This window comes from Crassostrea angulata, chromosome 8 (assembly GCF_025612915.1).
Source record: "Crassostrea angulata isolate pt1a10 chromosome 8, ASM2561291v2, whole genome shotgun sequence".
Taxonomy (NCBI): Eukaryota; Metazoa; Mollusca; class Bivalvia; order Ostreida; family Ostreidae; genus Magallana; species Magallana angulata.
In genome coordinates, this window is record NC_069118.1 from 51,209,499 (window position 1) to 51,228,097 (window position 18,599).

General features: G+C 33.4%; 1 pseudogene; it reads right to left on the bottom strand.

Moving 5' to 3' along the window:
• Positions 1-4,059: 4,059 nt before the first annotated feature.
• LOC128157684 (fibrinogen-like protein A) lies at positions 4,060-14,182 on the bottom strand (annotated as a pseudogene).
• Between the last annotated feature and the right edge of the window lie 4,417 nt (positions 14,183-18,599).

Consider the following 18,599-nt stretch of genomic DNA (forward strand, 5'->3'; position numbering starts at 1 on the left):
ACGTGTATACATACATGTATGTGTTTTCCATATGCACAGACACGTAGCATCAGGGGGGGGGCCAGGGGGGGGGGGCTGCCCCACTTTTTCTCACAGGAACAAATTTTTTAAAATCTACATATAAAAAATTGAAATGTCATGAAGTTGGCCCCCCACTTTTTTTGGAGTATGTAAAGAATAGATTTGAAAATAATGAAATGAGTAGTGAAATTGTAGTTATATACCCCCCCCCCCCCCCCCCCCCCCCCCCCCCCCCACGGATTAGGAATTTGAAGATTATGGGAAACTTTAAATTTTCCTTTCTTTTTTTTTTTTTTTTTTTGCTTGTAAAGATTTTTTGGATGAGTCTGGCCCCCCCACTTTCAAAAACGATGCTACGTGCCTGATGCAGAAAAGGATTAGTTAAGATTAGCTAAAGGAATTCATTATTGTGTTTTAATTGGATTATCATTATGATGTTGACCAATATAGGTAAGCATAATACATGTAGTAGCAGTAGCACAATATAATGAGATGCCAGCTATATAAGTTCTACTTTCACTTTCTAAATGTGATCTCCCTTTGACAGCATACTGTATCGTCATATTTTAATATTTAAATAAGCTTATCATCGTTACTTATCCTACCGCATTTGTAAAGTTTCTGTCATTTTAATTGCAAAAGTTATTTTTTTCATTTAAATGTCAGACTTGCACTATTGAGTTGACCCCATATTGACCCTGTATAAATAATTTCGTATTAAATTTGTGTATTACATGTAAGTAAGTGTAGACACTTATCATTTTTATATGAGTTATAATAGGAAGGAAGGAGTATTTGTTTCTTAATGTATTATAATGCATCAAATACAATGTAGGTCATGACCTTATGGGACTGTTCTGACCCCACGAAACAGGAAAATACAAAAAATCTTGTAATGTCATTATGATGCATCATATGGTGTAAAGTACACTAATGACCCCCAGGTGTTGTCTTTAACAACCCCCCCCCCCCCCCCCCCCCCCGCCTTTATGAAATAGGAAATGATGATACACTGTATATTTTGTTAACTTCTGAGATCTGAGATCCTCATCCCTAAACCATAGGAGACTTTACAATTGCCCCAAATAGGCAAATACACATGCATATAACATTTTGTTTATAAATCTTTAAAAATTGAATTAAGCAATTTCCAAAATGTTAATGTGCATCAGGAAAGAAAAAGCAATCAAGAAATGATTTAAAATTTGCTACTGTCCACATGTAAGAAGGTATTAAGAAGACTGAATCTTTAGAACCAGGTTAGATTGGTGGGGGGGGGGGGTGAATGTTGAGTATAAACATTTATAATTTGAATCATTTATTGTTATTAATTTTAACTTGTCAATGAATACTAGTTATTGATCCCAAGGTAGAAATATGATCTCTGATCATATCTCAATAGATCATTTGTCAATTATGCAAGGTGTAATGTAATTTTTTTTTAGAATAATATTTTTTACCAGTTTATAAAAGTTTTTAGACACCCAAATTATATTTTGATTTTAATAGATCATTCAACAATTAATAGGGGTGGGGGGGGGGGAGAACAGTTTATATTTGAGTTTGTTTGGGGGTGGGGGTTCCAAGTCATATATTTGACAATTTTTTTATGTAATTTTAAATAAGACTAAGCAATACTACAGTCATGAACATGAATAGTATAGAACAAAACACAAACTAATACATGTATATATACATAGGAAGTATTACAAAACATAGATGATTGATCTATATCTGGGTTCTTAAATTGAATCATATATCATGTACATATTATATATTGTTTGTTCATGACATTTCAGATGGTATGTAGGTCATGATCCCAAGTGCTCTTCCTGAAATTAACAAATATTAACACCATTGAGATCCCCACCATAATCCTAAGATAATATTCCTCCTTAGGTCATGTCGCATCAGATCATTATGGCATGAAGGTCATGATCCTAAGGGGTCATCCTGACCCCCTTAGAATCAGAAATTGTCAATTATCTTTAATTTATTGATGTTTGATGATCCTGTCTCTATTTAATCTGTATTATTAAGTCTCCCGAATGAAATTTGGAGACTTATTGTTTTTGTACGGTTCTTAATACATGTATTATTATTCTTCGTCTTCTTCTTTTTCTTCTTTCCCGCTCTGAACTTGTTTCTCAAAGATGGCTGAACAGAATTGTACAAAACTCTAGGATATGATAGGCCTGCATATCTAGTTGTGCACCCTGGTTTGATTTTACTCATTTGGGGTTAGACAACCACTTTTCGAGGGGGGGGGGGGGGGGTCTAACATTGAACCTTGTAGGAAGAATCGTAGACTCTATTGTAAATGGTAACTTGAAAACGGACAAAGATAATAATATAGGGTTTTCATAATCATATATTGACTGTTACTGGCAATATATAGGGTTTATTAGATCTGACTCCTGGGGTCATCCCCACCCCCCAGGAATTTGCAATTACCATATATCTAAGACACTGTTATAATCATGACCCCTAAACCATATATATTCATGTTTCTGATGTCTAGGGGCATCAAATGTTATGTAGGTCATGGGCCCTGTGGGTGGTCCTGACCCCCTCAAACAGCAAGTCGCTTAATATCTTCAAAACAGTTGAGATCCCCACCCTTAAACCATATATATTCTTGTTTCTTGTGTCAAGGGGCATCAAACGGTAAGCATGGGCCCCGGGGGTGGTCATGACCCCCCTCGAACAGGAAGTGCATGAATATCTCGAAATCGGTTGAGATCCCCACCCCTTCACCATATATATTTTTGATCCTTAAAGGGGATCGAAACGTATGTAGGTAATGGGCCTCAGGGTTAAATTTAATTTTTCAAAACTGTAATGCACATCTATGGAACAGTTCCTATCATATCCCAAGATATGATGTGTCTATCCATTAAATCATAAAAGGAGTTCTAGGATCTATTTTTTTTTTTGAAGTGATAAACGTCAATTTTCTGCTACTTTTTGACTCCCTGGATGAAATTTGAATTTTTAAAACCTTACTGCACATCTATAGAACAGTCCCTATCAAATCCCAAAATATGATGTTTCTATCCATTAAATCATAAGAGGAGCTCTTGGATCTATGGTTATTTTTAATGATAAACGTCAATTTTCTGCTAATATTTGACTCCCTGGATGAAATTTGACTTTTTAAAACCTTATTGCACATCTATAGGACAGCCCAAATTATATCTTAAGGGAAGACGTAGCTACTCCAAAAGTTGTAAGAGGAGTTCTGGGAACCATACTTTTTTTGCAAAAAAACGTCATTTTTTGTTGCCCACTGATCCCCTTAATAAAAAAAAAATTCTGGAACCTGATCACACTTCAATATGACACCCCCAATCATATTCTAGAAGATCATTTGGCTACTGCCCAAAAAAAATGACGTTTTTGAAACCAGTTTTTTTGGTTTAATAAAAAAGGGCATTTTTCAGCCATTGAATGACCCTCAGGACAAAATTGAAAATTCCGAAACCTTATTGCGCATCTATAGGATACCCTAAAACATAATCCAAGAGATGATTTGTCTACTGTTGAAAATGTAGGAGGAGTTCGAGGAAGAATGTTTTTTGTGAAAAAACATCTCTTTTTACCAATTATTTGACCCCCAGGACTAACAGAGAATTTTTAAAACCTTTTTACAAAACAACATGATACCCAAAATCAAACTCCAAGAGTTGAGTTTGCTGGTTTATAAGATGTAAGAGCACTTTGAGAAAGTAAAACGTGACAGACGGACGGACGGACGGACGGACGGACGGACGGACGGAACAGGGTAACAACAATATACCCGAACTTTCTTTAGAAAGTGCGGGTATATTAATGTCGCCTTCCAGCATAAATTGCGACCCAGCACCGCCTCCCTTGTTGCTACATGCATTAATATTTGTGAGTTAACAGAAACCAAGTGAGTTTTTTTCTACAGAATGCATTTCTCTTATCAGAGGAATATTCCACCTTAAATGGAAAATAGAACTAAGCGTGGTAACAACTGTTTAGGAAGTTTATTACACGACCATGCATGGAGTCATCTGAAAATGCGATCTTTTCATTTTTTTTTTTTACAAATAAGAGAAAAATAAAACAAGATATCTGTGAGCCAATGCTCACTAGTGATACCCCCGCTCTGATGTGAATATGCAAAATAAGCAAAGTCGACATTTAACAGAAAGCTGGCATCCGATTGGTACAGAAATATATCCCACAATATGGTATGCCTAAACAAATAGTGTGTTAAAATTTCAAGCATCTGCGATAAATAGCTGCTGAGAAATCTTTGAGGAAAATTTGTTTGAAAATTTGGGCTAAAATAAACAAAGTACTCATTTAACAGGATGTTGACGTCCGATTGGTACAAAAATATATCCCACGATATGGCATGCCTTAACAAACACTGTGTAAAAATTTCAAGCATCTGCGATAAACAGTTGCTGAGAAATCATTGACAGAAATTTGTTTGAAAATTTTGGCTAAAAATAAACAAAGTACTTATTAAACAGGAAGTTGACGTCCGATTAGTACAAAAATACATCCCACGATAAAGCATGCCTATACAAATACTGTGTAAAAATTTCAAGCATCTGCGATAAACAGTTGCTGAGAATTCTTTGACAAAAATTTGTTTGAAAATTTGGGCTAAAAATAAACAAAGTCGTCATTTACAGGAAGTTGACGTCTGATTGGTGCAAAAATATATCCCACGATATGGCATGCCTATACAAATACTGTGTAAAAATTTCAAGCATCTGCGATAAACAGTTGCTGAGATAAATGCGACAGAAATTTTTGTTACGGACGGACAGACAGACGGACGGACAGACAGACAGACACACAAGGGTAAAACAGTATACCCCCTCTCCTTCGGAGCGGGGGTATAAAAAATTGTATTAGACATTATAACACAACAATTTAATGACATGAACAACTTTGTTTTCTTTTTAAAAAGACTAATGGAAAATACCAAATAAAAAAAAAAAAAAAACACAACACACACAACACTGCACATTTATAAATTACATTTTATATGAATCTTTAGACTATAACTAAAACTGTAATTACGTAGTGTTTCTATCTAATGAACTGCAAACTAACGACTTTCTTCGGAAAACACCGGTTAAAAAACCCAGATCTGTTATAATGTGAAGTCTGAAATATTATGAAAAAACAACCTTTTATCGCAACAACCTGATATCTTATCTCATGGCGACTAATTTTTGTAATCAAGATGTAAATAACATGGAAAACATTTGTGGTCTAGTTAGAGATGAAACAAATATTTGCGCCGACGGGGCTCTCGGGAACCTTGCCAAAAATTACTCGCAAGTAAATAAACGTCAGTTTACAGTATTCAATTTCAGCATGCATCTATGTCGGTTTAATCATCATTCTGACTTCTGTTATGTTGCTGACACTTCTTATGGTTGGGATCCATGGTTCGTAATGTTCCGGGGGCAAAGGTCCGTTAAGGAAGGCGTCATGACAGGCATTGAACCACCATCCTCCATTATACACTAAGGCACAGTTAAAACTGTTCTGATCGTTGTCTCGGTCCACGGCACTGAACGACATACCGTTCAAATTGATCATACTGTCTCCTGAAATTAAACATAAATACTGTAATCTGTAAACTTTTATGAGCGAATTGCAACTAAAAGAATAACCCAATGAATTGGGTATGTTTACCTAGTAGTATTCCGTTCTGATTTAAGAGTACTTGATGGTCTTGACCAATTCAGACAATATTGATTTATGGATTTCCTTTATAAAGCAGGACTTTGTACTAAGATATAATTGGAACATTTTAAGAACTAATCTATCAAATTTTGAAGTGAATCTTATAAGTCTTTTATTGGCAATTTAGCCTTACGTTTTAAGTGAGTGATATTTAACAATAATAAAAATGCGTTTCAACGATAATGAACCAGTTTATCAAAATTATTTAGGATAACATGAACTTTGCTTTTTCTCAATATCGGCAATTAAACCAAAAGAGAAAATTAACAATATTCATCGATTTAAATAAATATTGCACGGAAACAGAAAACTAATGCATGCGATGGCAAACGTTGTGAGAACTCTCAAGGATCTCAAAGGCCAGCAAAAATTTATATTTTCGATTAGAATTTGATGCGAAGTAAGTCTTTTGCATCAAATCTGAATCAAAAATGTATTTTTACGAAAGATATATACATTATACATTTAGCCAAAAAAAAAAGTTGGAATAAGCAATTTTAATTTCGTACCTAGATTTCCGGTGGTTGGTCCTCCCAGGTGGAGCTCGTAGTTTGTAGATTCGTCACCAATGGAAAAGTCTTCGTATTTCTGGTGAAATACGTTTCCATTGTTCAATTTGAAAATCACATACAAGAAATGCGGCTGTTGATTTGTTAAATGATGAATGACGTCGTTTCCTATTTGTAGAATGAAAAAAAAATTCATTTCTAACATATTCATCATGAAAAAGATTAATTAATCTACTGACCTATTCTAAACGTTGTTTACATTATGTTAATTCTCTTCATAAAAAAATCATTGATCATTCTTTTATAAAATCAGACATAAAAAAGGTATGTGACAAATATGTTTATGTATACATTTTCAACATATAATAAAAAGTTTACTTTATCAAAAAAAACTTCAAGCTGCTTTTAATTGTTGCATCTTTTAAATAAATCATTAGGTAATTCATCATCTATTTAAAGTTATCTAAAAGCTTTGGCGTCATCTATTCACAATTATCAGAAACCCAGGTCAAGTATTACAGATTGAAGAGAGGTGCAGTGACTTATTATTAACTTTTGAATTGTTCCCACGATTATATTACGCAGTATCAGGTTTTTATACTTTCGCGTGCAGAAAAGATCGTGAATAAAAAATCAATTGCGTTCTCACTAACGTACTAACACAGGCGTCGTTTATCTAATTAGTATGGGGAATTAAGAATAAAGAACGATCACGGGGATAGCAAACGTCCACTGTGTGCGACCAAAGTAAGTAAGCGTTTTGAATAAGACCACAAACATGCTGAAAAAATATGCTATTTACGCTGGTGGTACGCGTTTTCTTTGGTCTAACAATACGCCTGGGTATCCAAAAAGCGGATTTTTTTAAACACACCAATGTTTTCAGTTTTTACAAACGCGTGTGTTTAGGCTTACTGAGAAACTACATTGTAGCATAAATCCCCCAACCTCCCGCACAAATAACCACTTTTACTGCTGTGTAATAATTGTGTGTACTCTTTGACATACTAGTATCAAACTTGAGTCATATATTGATTGATGCTTTATTTATCCATTGAAAAAAATAATAAAATAAATTCAATTAGTTAATATTACTGACCAATCCAGTAAGCGTTTGCGGGATCGCCAAAGCCGTTCTTGAATTCCGTCCAAGTTTTGTTAAAGTTCATGGTACCACTCAGGCGGCGCTGAATGGCCTGCAGGAAATAAAGATATCATAATAGACAACTGAATCAATATTGTTTACTTTGAATGGTAATCATTTATTCATTGAGTTTAATTTTTTTTAATAATGATTCTTCTTTGTCTGCAATGAGCAGTAAAAGCAAGAAATTAATCGATTTTTTTTTTAAAGTATCAGCAGGAGATTACAGGTTTGAAAATGATAAAAAAAAGTCTACATAGATAGATAAATAAATAAAGATAGATAGATAGATAGATAGATAGATAGATAGATAGATAGATAGATAGATAGATAGATAGATAGATAGATAGATAGATAACTTTTACCGTCCAGCCCCCATTGTCTGTATCCATATCACAGTATACAGTTATCAGTTGCTGTCGACCCCCAAAAGGATCAATGAGGTATAATCCTGAAGTGCTCTCCCCGGACTCCATGACACCATGACAGTCTGGGGGCGCTTAAAGTTTTAATTTATAGAAATGAATTCAATATCTTAAACCAATAACAATGTTAACTTAAAAAAAATAATAAAAAAAAATAGGATAATTCTTGGTACGACTTATCAAAATCCGAATGATTCTGAGAACGAATTAACAAAAACATTTACAATTTCAAGAACCACTTAACAAAAAAAATCCGAACGTGTCAAAGTAAGACTTAACAAAAATCGAATTATTTTTGGTAAGAGTTAATTTCACTTTGTACTTTACGCTATTTTTTAAACCTAGAACGCAGAATCAAAATTTCCGAAAAATCGATTTTTAACACAGGACGAAAAACCATCTTTAAGCAAGTCCTTAAAGGTGGCTTAAAGGTGACTTAAAGGAGCTTAAAGGCTATACAACCTTTAAGTCACCTTTAAGCTAGTGCTTATAGGTCCTTAATGTCCAAACTTCTTTAAGCCACCTTTAAGCATCTTTAAGTGGCATTTACGCTCTCTTTACACTGCCTTTACACTGTCTTTAAGTGGCCTTTAAGTCAATATTGATCAAGCTGAACAATAAAAACATATATTAAATGCAAAAGCTCTTTTATAGAGATGGGAGGGGGTCATTCGAGTGATAATATAATTTCCAAGGAAGGTGGGGGGGGGGGGGGGGGGTGTTCCAAGCGGTTTTAATCGTCGCTCCATTAAACACAGATCGCTATCATCAGCACCGCTCCGATGGACACAGATTGCCGTTATAAAATTCTTTATAATTTTTGGAGGGTTTCAAAATTATTGTAGGGATGAGCGCAGTCTCTGTCTTAATATGTGCATAAAACTAATTAAAGTATGTTTGTTTCCTATTATAAATTAATCGGTGAAAAAAATCTCTCTCTCTTCTCTCTCTCTCTCTCTCTCTCTCTCTCTCTCTCTCTCATTTCATCCGTTTATTAAACAAAATAAAAAATAATGAACCAAAAATGCATGATTTAATTTGTTAATCGGTTTAAGGTTTGTATTTTTTTTTTAAATTTTCATTATTTCTAACTCTAGATCTGCTAGATACATGTTAAAGATGAAAAGACTCTCAACTGCCTTTGTTATATCGGGCAGGATATTACTGCTTTGTTTGTCTAGACATAGTTTTGTTCGTTTGTGTATATCTAATTAGAGTCTATTGTTTGTCCAACTTAAGAAAACCCCTGGAACTAACACAGAATATACAAGATATACAAAACAGGTGTGTCGTGTGCCCAGGTGCACGTCAGGGTTTCTAAAGGCGTTGAATCTTAGTATGTACGAGTATACGATAAGTCTAATGAATAAAAGTTAATTTACATTTGTAATTTATTTTCAAAGTATTATTTCCAAGCTCTGGGTTTCAAAGATGTTACGTCTACAAATTAACGATACATGTATGTAAGAGTAAAATCTTGAGGCTAATTAATTAATGTACCGGTGATCATAAATAGGGGTTGATTATTTAAATATATGTATAAGGGTAAATATGTCAAATATACCCGGCCTGGCACATCATACAATTGTATGTACAAGTCATTTGCAATTGCCACATGCAGTAAATACGTCACCGGTAATTGGTAATTTTGTTTGTTATAGAATTGATAGGTTATAAATCATGTACATACAATTACAAGTAAATATTTAAACATATTGGAACGGCGCCGCGATCATGAAAACCGGGAAATTGAACAAATACCCTAAAAGTATCAATGCATTTAATAAAAGAAATGATTTCATTTTCTTTCTTACATTTGTATAGCTATAAATAAAATGAACGTATATCTACTCGGTTTATATTTATTAACTACATGTAAGAAAGCCTACTATAGTGAACCTAACGGTTTCCATTTAGGTATAATATATTTTTGTTCACTGAAGACCAAGTTCCGTATTTCATTCTAAATACAACCATGCATGTAATTTATAAATTAGATATAATTGATTGTTACAAACTGAATGGTTTGTCAAAATCTTTTCAAGTAAACACATTCAATACAGTGATTCAATATCCACTGAGATATAGGATATAAAAACACTCATATATATGTAAGTTACCGTGGCGCAGAGGATGTGTGGTGATGCTAGTAAACTAAGGGTCCCAGGTTCAATTCTCACCGTGGCCGGGTTTTTTTTATGTGTTTTTTTTTTCATTTTTCTTTCTAGAACAAAAACCGTTTTAATACCTTTTCTTTCATAAAGTTAATACATTTTGTTGCAAATTAAGCACAATATTGAATTAATTTTTTTTAATGGCTTAAAGGTAGCTTAAAGGTGACTTAAAGAAGTTTGGACATTAAGGACCTATAAGTTGTCCTTAAAAGTTGCTTAAAGGTGGCTTAAAGATAGTCTTTAAGCCATCTTTACGCTTTCTTTAAGCCACCTTTAAGCAATACATATAGCTTAAAGGTAGCTTAAAGGTGGCTTAAAGATCGTCTTTAAGCTACCTTTAAACACCTTTAAGCTATCTTTAAGGAGGACTTAAAGATGGTCATGCATCCTGTGTAATCCCAAATATCTCTGCAATGCATCGTCCGATTTTAAAACAGATTTCAGATTTGAATTGACCGTGGCAAATTCTATAATACTGTAGTATTGTATTATTTTGTTTAAAAAAATGAAAATTTCCAAAAATTGGAACTACTTCCGGTTTTGAGCAAAATTGATGAATAAAATTTTAAATCCCCCAGTACATTATAGAATTGATACATCTATCTTCAGTATAAATTTCAAAGCGATATCTTTAAAGTTTACGGAGATTTCTTCCGGACAAAATCCCTTTTTTTTAAAATTAAAAATGGCCGCCAAATTTGAACGGTAGTGACTTGAATGCTGAAACTTTAACATCGTGCAGGCACGATAACTTTACAAAAGCTCTGAAAATTTCATTGTAATCGGATGAAAACTTTTTGAGATATAAAGCGAGAAGGAGACAGAAAAAAATAACATGGAAACGGAAGACCCTAATTAAAAAGTTTAAGAAAAATAAAAAAAAAATAACTAGAGCAAAGCTCGTTGCAAAGCAACGAGTTGGTTTCCCGTTAAAGTCGAAGTAACGCTAGAAGTACCTCTCAGAAGCAGATTTCTTAATCTAGTAACAAAAGTAACTTAAGTACAAAAAGATCAAAAAAATCGAATGATTCTTGGTACGACTTAACAAAATCCGAATGTGTTTAAGTACGACTTAACAAATTCAAATATACTGCATTTAAAGTACAAGTTAACTTTACCTTGAACTAATATCTATTTTCTTAACCCAGAATGCAAAATTAAAATTTCTGTAAAAATCAATTTTTTAATGCTTATATCCTGCACTCAATCGTCCGAATTTGAAATGGATTTGTTTAAAATTGAGGTTGATAAGCTCTTGTAGCATTTATGATTAATGACAAACTATTGCTCCGGAAATAGTTAAGCTTTTGAGCCTTCCTGGCCCCTAACTTGAGGGACCAGCCATATTTTTGATATCAAATAAAAGGTTTCGTAAATATAAATGTATTTTGTTCAACAAGTGTTCAAGAATTGTTGACCGTTCAAGTTATATCTGAAACACTGTGTTTTAGGGGCCGAACCTTTAAACTCCTTAACAAGGGCCACCAACAAAAAATTGTGTTTAAAACATAATTCTGAGCAACTTTTCCTCTACACTGCTTTTCAAAGGGTTGACCTTTCGTACTGTGTGCTCGTTTAACCATAGAGACACTCTGTGAGTATTAGCCAGATTGGACCAAGGGGAGAGAAGATAAGCCCCAGACAAGGATTTTATATATATAATTCTGCTATGACCTTAACCTTATACCTAAAAACATGGTTCAAGGTCACTGCAAATCCTTTACCCAAAGGAACCCTCTGGATGAGGTATGAGCCAGATTGGGCCAAGGGGAGAAAAGCTATGCTCCGGTCAAGCAATCTCGGATGGACAGACGGACAAACTGATCACTAGAAGGCGCCCACATAAATATGCTTTTTAATCTAATTTGAAATAGTATCCATGCTATATGCCCATGGTGAATAGTCATCAAAACCATTCATCAGCAGAATTAGATTTCCCTCCTTTTTAAACTAGGAACACGTCTGACCTAATCAGATCGCTGCATTAAATACAAAGTTTGATAACTCTAATATGTTTATCATTAAGATATTCTGTATCGCTGACAAATCTAGTTTTCTTTGGTATAATAAAATACCAATTAACTGACTATTCGGACAATAGCAAGTTTATTGTCCCAATCCACAGCAACTATTTCCCTTGGCTTTGCCTCATGAAATAGTTCCCGTCTTGGGGGACAATAAACTTGCTATTGTCCTCATACCCAGTAAATAGGTATATAATATCCCATCCCATGTACGGTGTTTATTCACACGCTTGCCCGGAAGATCTTTTAACTATGCACACATTTAGTTTCATTGGGGTATTAATATATCAAAGTTCATTAGGGTATCATTGGGATATCATTTGGTATCATGGGGTATCATTAGGTGTATTTGGGTATCATTGTGGTAACATTGGGGTTCATTGAGGTATCAATGGGGTTCATTGGGGGTATTTTTGGGGTATCATTGGGGTTCATTGGGGTAAAAAGACGCACCGCAAAAAATCCCCGTATTTTAACGTCTTCGGTTTCAACAAAATCAATATTTACATGCTATTTTTACCTATACCGTTCTCTCAAGCTATCTCACTACTGACGTGCTGATTTCTCTGATGATACAACAATCAAAATGAAAATACCTTTATTTTCATACGGAAGGTTTTTTTAGACAAAATTAAAAAAACAAAAACAAATTTTCGACGTACTTTCCTTTAATATTACTTTATTCATTACTAATTTTTTTTAATTTGATGGGTTTTTAATATTTTATACATTTGTGTGAAATGTACAAAATTAAATCTTGAGAGAGTTAAAGACGTTAAGCATAAAATCATTCAAACACATATGAATTTTTTATAGCCAAATTTTGTTAGAATTTTACATTTGAAGCGAAATATATCAAGATTGATATCACCAGCCCCCTATATTTACTTATGTCAAAGAAAATATAAATAGTTATTACCTATTTAGGCATACTGGATTAATCTGATAACATTCATGATATTCAAAAAGTGTTTATTTTAAATCAACTTGTTACTATTATAGAAATGGTAAATTTTTAGTGAAAAAAGGTTAAAAAAAAAAAAAAAGAACCCACTAAAAACAACGTAAGCAGCTTTGTACATTTTCCTCAACAAATCTGTCTATTCGGTGTGACCATTGTGCATACTTTAAAACAATATTTGAAGAAATAAGTTTGCTTAATCAAATATGCTGAAAACAAATCCTATTCCGGCTGAAAATGCATTTTAGGTGCAGGAAGGTCAAACTAATTGGCCATAACTCATGATCAGAGGAATGAAAACTGCCCCCCCCCCCCCCCCACGTTATCTTTAGTTTAAGTATGTTTTGTCTGCATAGCGCAATAATATACTTCTATAAAAATTCTTGAATAAAAACATTGAGGTGTGGGATTACTTAAAAAAAATTAGTTCTAGTAGTCAGAAATAGCTGTTATATCTATGAAGTGAAATTGCGTGCAAATCAAAAGTTTTCCATCACTCTACTTCGTCCTTATCTACGTTATACAGTCTCTAAATCATATGATGTACATTACTGTTTTATTTAAGGCGACATTTACCGTTTACCGTTTACCTTACGAAATAACCCAATTTTAGAGTACAGTGAGAAAGGTGTTTTGTTACAGTTTTAAATCTCTCATCAGGCGGATTTCCTTCTCTCTGACCGAGTGTACTGTTTAAAAATTTCAATCTGTGCCAAGACATACATTTTTGACTAAAATTGCATTTTATATACCTAATTTTAGGCCGCAAAAAGTACGGTTGTCGGACGCTTTAAAAAAAAAACATCAGCTTACAATCTTCAAGCTGAAGATTGTTAAAAGTTTAGCCTTTAATTGAAATAGTACTTACGGTTAATTTGATAATATTTCCAGCCATCTTCAGTTGAGGTCATGTTCACGAAGTCACATGACCTATGGATCCGACACTTTTCTACCAGTGAGTTGAACCCAAAACATCCACAGTTAATGTCACACATAGCAGCGCACGAATGGCGCGATGGAGCCTGATGTTCTGCTACAAACTCTATGTTGGAGATTCTATCGTCACAGCTCGGTGTCGCTGCAAAAGATCGCTTTCTAACCGATTGTAGAGTTACTGGCATCCCAAGAATGGCGAAAACAACAAAATAGAGAAACATTCCTCCAGCACGGGTTTATCAACATAGAGTAAATGGCTTACAGTCACGATCTTTTATGCTTTTGGAAATTGCAGTTTTTTCTAGTCTATATTCAATACGATATTACAGGAAATTGGAAGGCAATTATTTTCCTTGTTTTTCATGAAGAAATTTCTCTTAGTACTTAAAAAGAGGATGCAACAATCACTCTTCTAAAATGAAACTCTAACCACATAATGTTATATTGTGTTCCAAAAAAGATAAAGGGATTTGAATTGATTAATAGATGAGCATTGATGCGAATGTAATGACAATTATTAACAATTTTCACTAACTGATTATATTTTAATAATACATTATTAATTGTTGTAGTCATGTATGCGGTGAAACGTTTGCATAAATTGTTGTTAAATGTTAATAAAACTAAGCAGGATTGAAATGTTTGCTAATTTTCCCAATCAATTATTAAAAAAAAATGTGACATGGTAAATACATTATTAACTAGATGCTGTCATTAGACAGTAATACCCGCACCATGTGTTTGCCCCTAAATAACACTGTTTTGTACCAGTTTAATTAAAAATGAAGGCTATATGCAAGCTCCGGTAATACAATTAAAATTTATAATTTTCATAACTGAAGGATGAGATCCCTTCCCATATGATAATACACATCGTGACATGAGCAGCACTTTATGTGCAATTTGGGGTAGAACTGTTTGCAGTGAATTTTCAGTTAATCAATAATCTTAACATTTTATGTCATAGAAAGTATAATGGTCTACATAATTATTACAAACAAAATTAAAAATTAAATTATGCCCCCTCCCCGTGGCGGTTGCCGGTTTAAGATTTGCTTCTGTGTGCCTACATGAACATCATCGTGTGCACAGATTTAGAAAAGGGGTGGGAGTGAGGGGTCCAGACCCCCCCCCCCCATAAAAATTCATTTATATCAATTGTAAAATTACCAAAAATACACCTTGGACCCCATTGCTCTTACAGACATGTAAACGCTCAAACCCATTGCGCTTCAATGTTAGGTAACATTATTTGGGGGGTAAATATTTAATCAATATTTAATATACTTTATTGTTTATCTCAATAGAAAGTATACATGTACATCACAATATGCAGGTGCCCTGCACCACCTTAAAGCTGTTATTTACCTAATAAAATAGTGCAAGTGGATTTGAAGAATAGGTCATAAAAATACATGCATGTTACAAATGAATGATCTTTGTCTGAAGTTACGTACACAACACAGGTCTGCATGTCTCATTAGCGGGTACTAGTTTTACCCAGCTCTTCGATTAGATGTATACATGGGTGTTGCTAAAACGCGGAACGGAAAACGGAACGGAAAGCGGAAGGGAAGGGAAAACGGAAAATCTTATCTAATGTTATTTACCTCATAGATTTGTTAATCATGCTAAAACGATATACTTTATGTACCTTTTTAATTTTTTTGAAAGATAAGCAATATTAGATTATTTATTCAAGAATATTTATTTCCTCAAAATTGACAGTACATGCATTGACCACTATATTCTGTCCCAAAATATCCTCGATTCACTTTTTGCTGTATATTTAAATATACCTCAAGGTTAAAGCAATTCTCTTTTAGAAGCATTAAACATTCTCATTATTCTTTCTTTAAAACGTCCTCTCTAGCTTATGAGCTGGTATAAATACACGGCTAAAAATAAAGAAGTCTACGGGGTTTTGCATTTCAACAGACCCGGATGATAGTGTTGAAAAATTGAGCAAGGTCTTCTGAGTGACTTCAAAATGGAGAAAAGATGTCAACATTTTCCATTATAAATCGTCCAAATGTGCTGCATGAATATTTTGGGATCGACAGACTATAGTCCCAATATATAATCGGAAAATCAAACCAAGCAACTTCTAGAGCTCTCTATTTGGATCATATGTATAGAGCCGCTGGAATAACCAACTGCTTGGTAATGCAAACGTTAACAAAATTGCATTGCTAAAAATACTTGTTTTACAAATTACTAGTTTCACAAATTACCGGGTATTTTAATGTTTACTGTATTTTAATTTTTAATGTCGTCAGTCCGACGTTTTTTTTCTTCCATCTCAATGATACTGTATCGTCTGTATGATAAAAGATCGTCTAGAACACCGAAAATTCAATTTTGATGTAAGTATATACATGTACATCATATTTGAAATATAACAATACTCAAAACACGCATAAAACGCTTTCACTAACTGCGTACGTTACTCTGATATGCCAGCAATACCATATAAGAAAAATAAGTAAAAAGTTATAGCTAATTTGCTCGTTTAATCATGTTAATGTTTCACAATTCGTATACATTTGATTTTTCCGTTTTCGTACTCAACTAAAGCCGAATGAATACAATGCTATAATTGATAGACATTCATATGAATATTAATAATATAACAACATGTTGATAATCATTCATTAGATATAAATAAAAGATACAAAGTAAATCGTTTCTGGCCAGTCTATACCCTTTTAAAGCGATAAACGTGATGATATTTTCCATTCCGTTCCGCTTTCCGTTCCGCGTTTTAGCAACACCCATACATACAGGTCTGTGTTTTCCATATGCAGAAAAGGATTATTTAAGATCAGCTAAAGGAATTCATTATTGTGTTTTAATTGGATTATCATTATGATGTTGACCAATTTAGGTAAGCATAATACATGTAGTAGCAGTAGCACAATATGATGCCAGCATACATATATACTTTCTACTTTCACTTTCTAAATGTGATCTCCCTTTGACAGCATACTGTATCATCATCTTTTAATATTTAAATAAGCTTATCATCGTTACCTATCCTATCGCATTTGTAAAGTTTCTGTCATTTTAGTTGAATTTGTCAGACTGCATGCACTATTGAGTTGACCCCATATTGACCCTGTATAAACAATTCTTATTAAATTTGTGTATTATATGTAAGTAGCTGTAGACACTTATCATTTTTATATGAGTTATAATAGAAAGGAAGGAGTATTTCTTTCTTAATGTATTATAATGCATCAAATACAATGTAGGTCATGACCTTATGGGACTGTTCTGACCCCACGAAACAGGAAAATACAAAATATCTTCTAATGTCATTATGATGCATCAAATGGTGTAAAGTACATTAATGAAATATTTTGTTAACTTCTGAGATCTGAGATCCTCATCCCTAAACCATATAATTTATTTTTGCTCTTTGTGTCATTGTGCGTAAAATTGTATGTAGATTATGCCCCCTTGGAGACACCCTGACATTTTAGAACTAGAAATAATAATGTATTTTATCTTATTCATATGTTATACAGTAGTGTTTGATCCATGTGGGTAAATCCTAGCCTAATGATGTCACTGCTTTGTTTAGGAGACTTTACAATTGCCCCAAATAGGCGAATACACATGGAAGTGATGCATATAACATTTTGTTTATAAATCTATTAAAAATTGAATTAAGCAATTTCCAAAATGTTAATGTGAATCACGAGAGAAAAAGCAATCAAGAAATTATTTAAAATTTGCTACTGTACACATGTAAGAATATATTAAGAAGACTGAATCTTTATAACCAGGTTAGATTTGGGGGGGGGGGTGAATGTGGAGTATAAACATTTATATTTTGAATCATTTATTGTTATTAATTTTAACTTGTCAATGAATACTACTTATTGATCCCAAGGTAGAAATATGACCTCTGATCAAATCTCAATAGATCATTTGTCAATTATGCAAGGTGTAATATAATTTTTTTAAGAATAACATTTTTTACCAGTTTATAAAAGTTTTTAGACACCCAAATTATATTTTGATTTTAATAGATCATTCGACAAGGAGGGGGTGGGGGGGGGGGTTATATTTGAGTTTGTTTGGGAGTGGGGGTTCCAAGTCATATATTTGACAATTTTTTGTATGTAATTTAAAATAAGACTAAGCCATACTACAGTCATGAATAGTATAGAACAAAACACAAACTAATACATGTACATGTATATATACATAGGAAGTACATACAAAACAGATGATTGATCTATATCTGGGTTCTTAAATTGAATCATATATCATGCTCATTTTATATTATTGTTTCTTTGTTCAAGGCATTTAAGATGGTATGTAGGTCATGATCCCAAGTGCTCTTCCTGAAATTATCAAATATCATAAAAACCATTGAGATCCCCACCTTAATCCAAAGATATTATTCCTGCTTAGGTCATGCAGGCGCATCAGATCATTATGGCATGTAAGTCATGACCATAAGGGGTCATCCTGACCCCCTTAGAATCAGAAATTGTCAATTATCTTTAAATTATTGATGTTTGATGATCCTATCTCTATTTAATCTTTATTATTAAGTCTCCCGAATGAAATTTGGAGACTTATTGTTTTTGTACGGTTCTTAATACATGTATTATTATTCTTTATCTTCTTTTTCTTCTTTCCTGCTCTG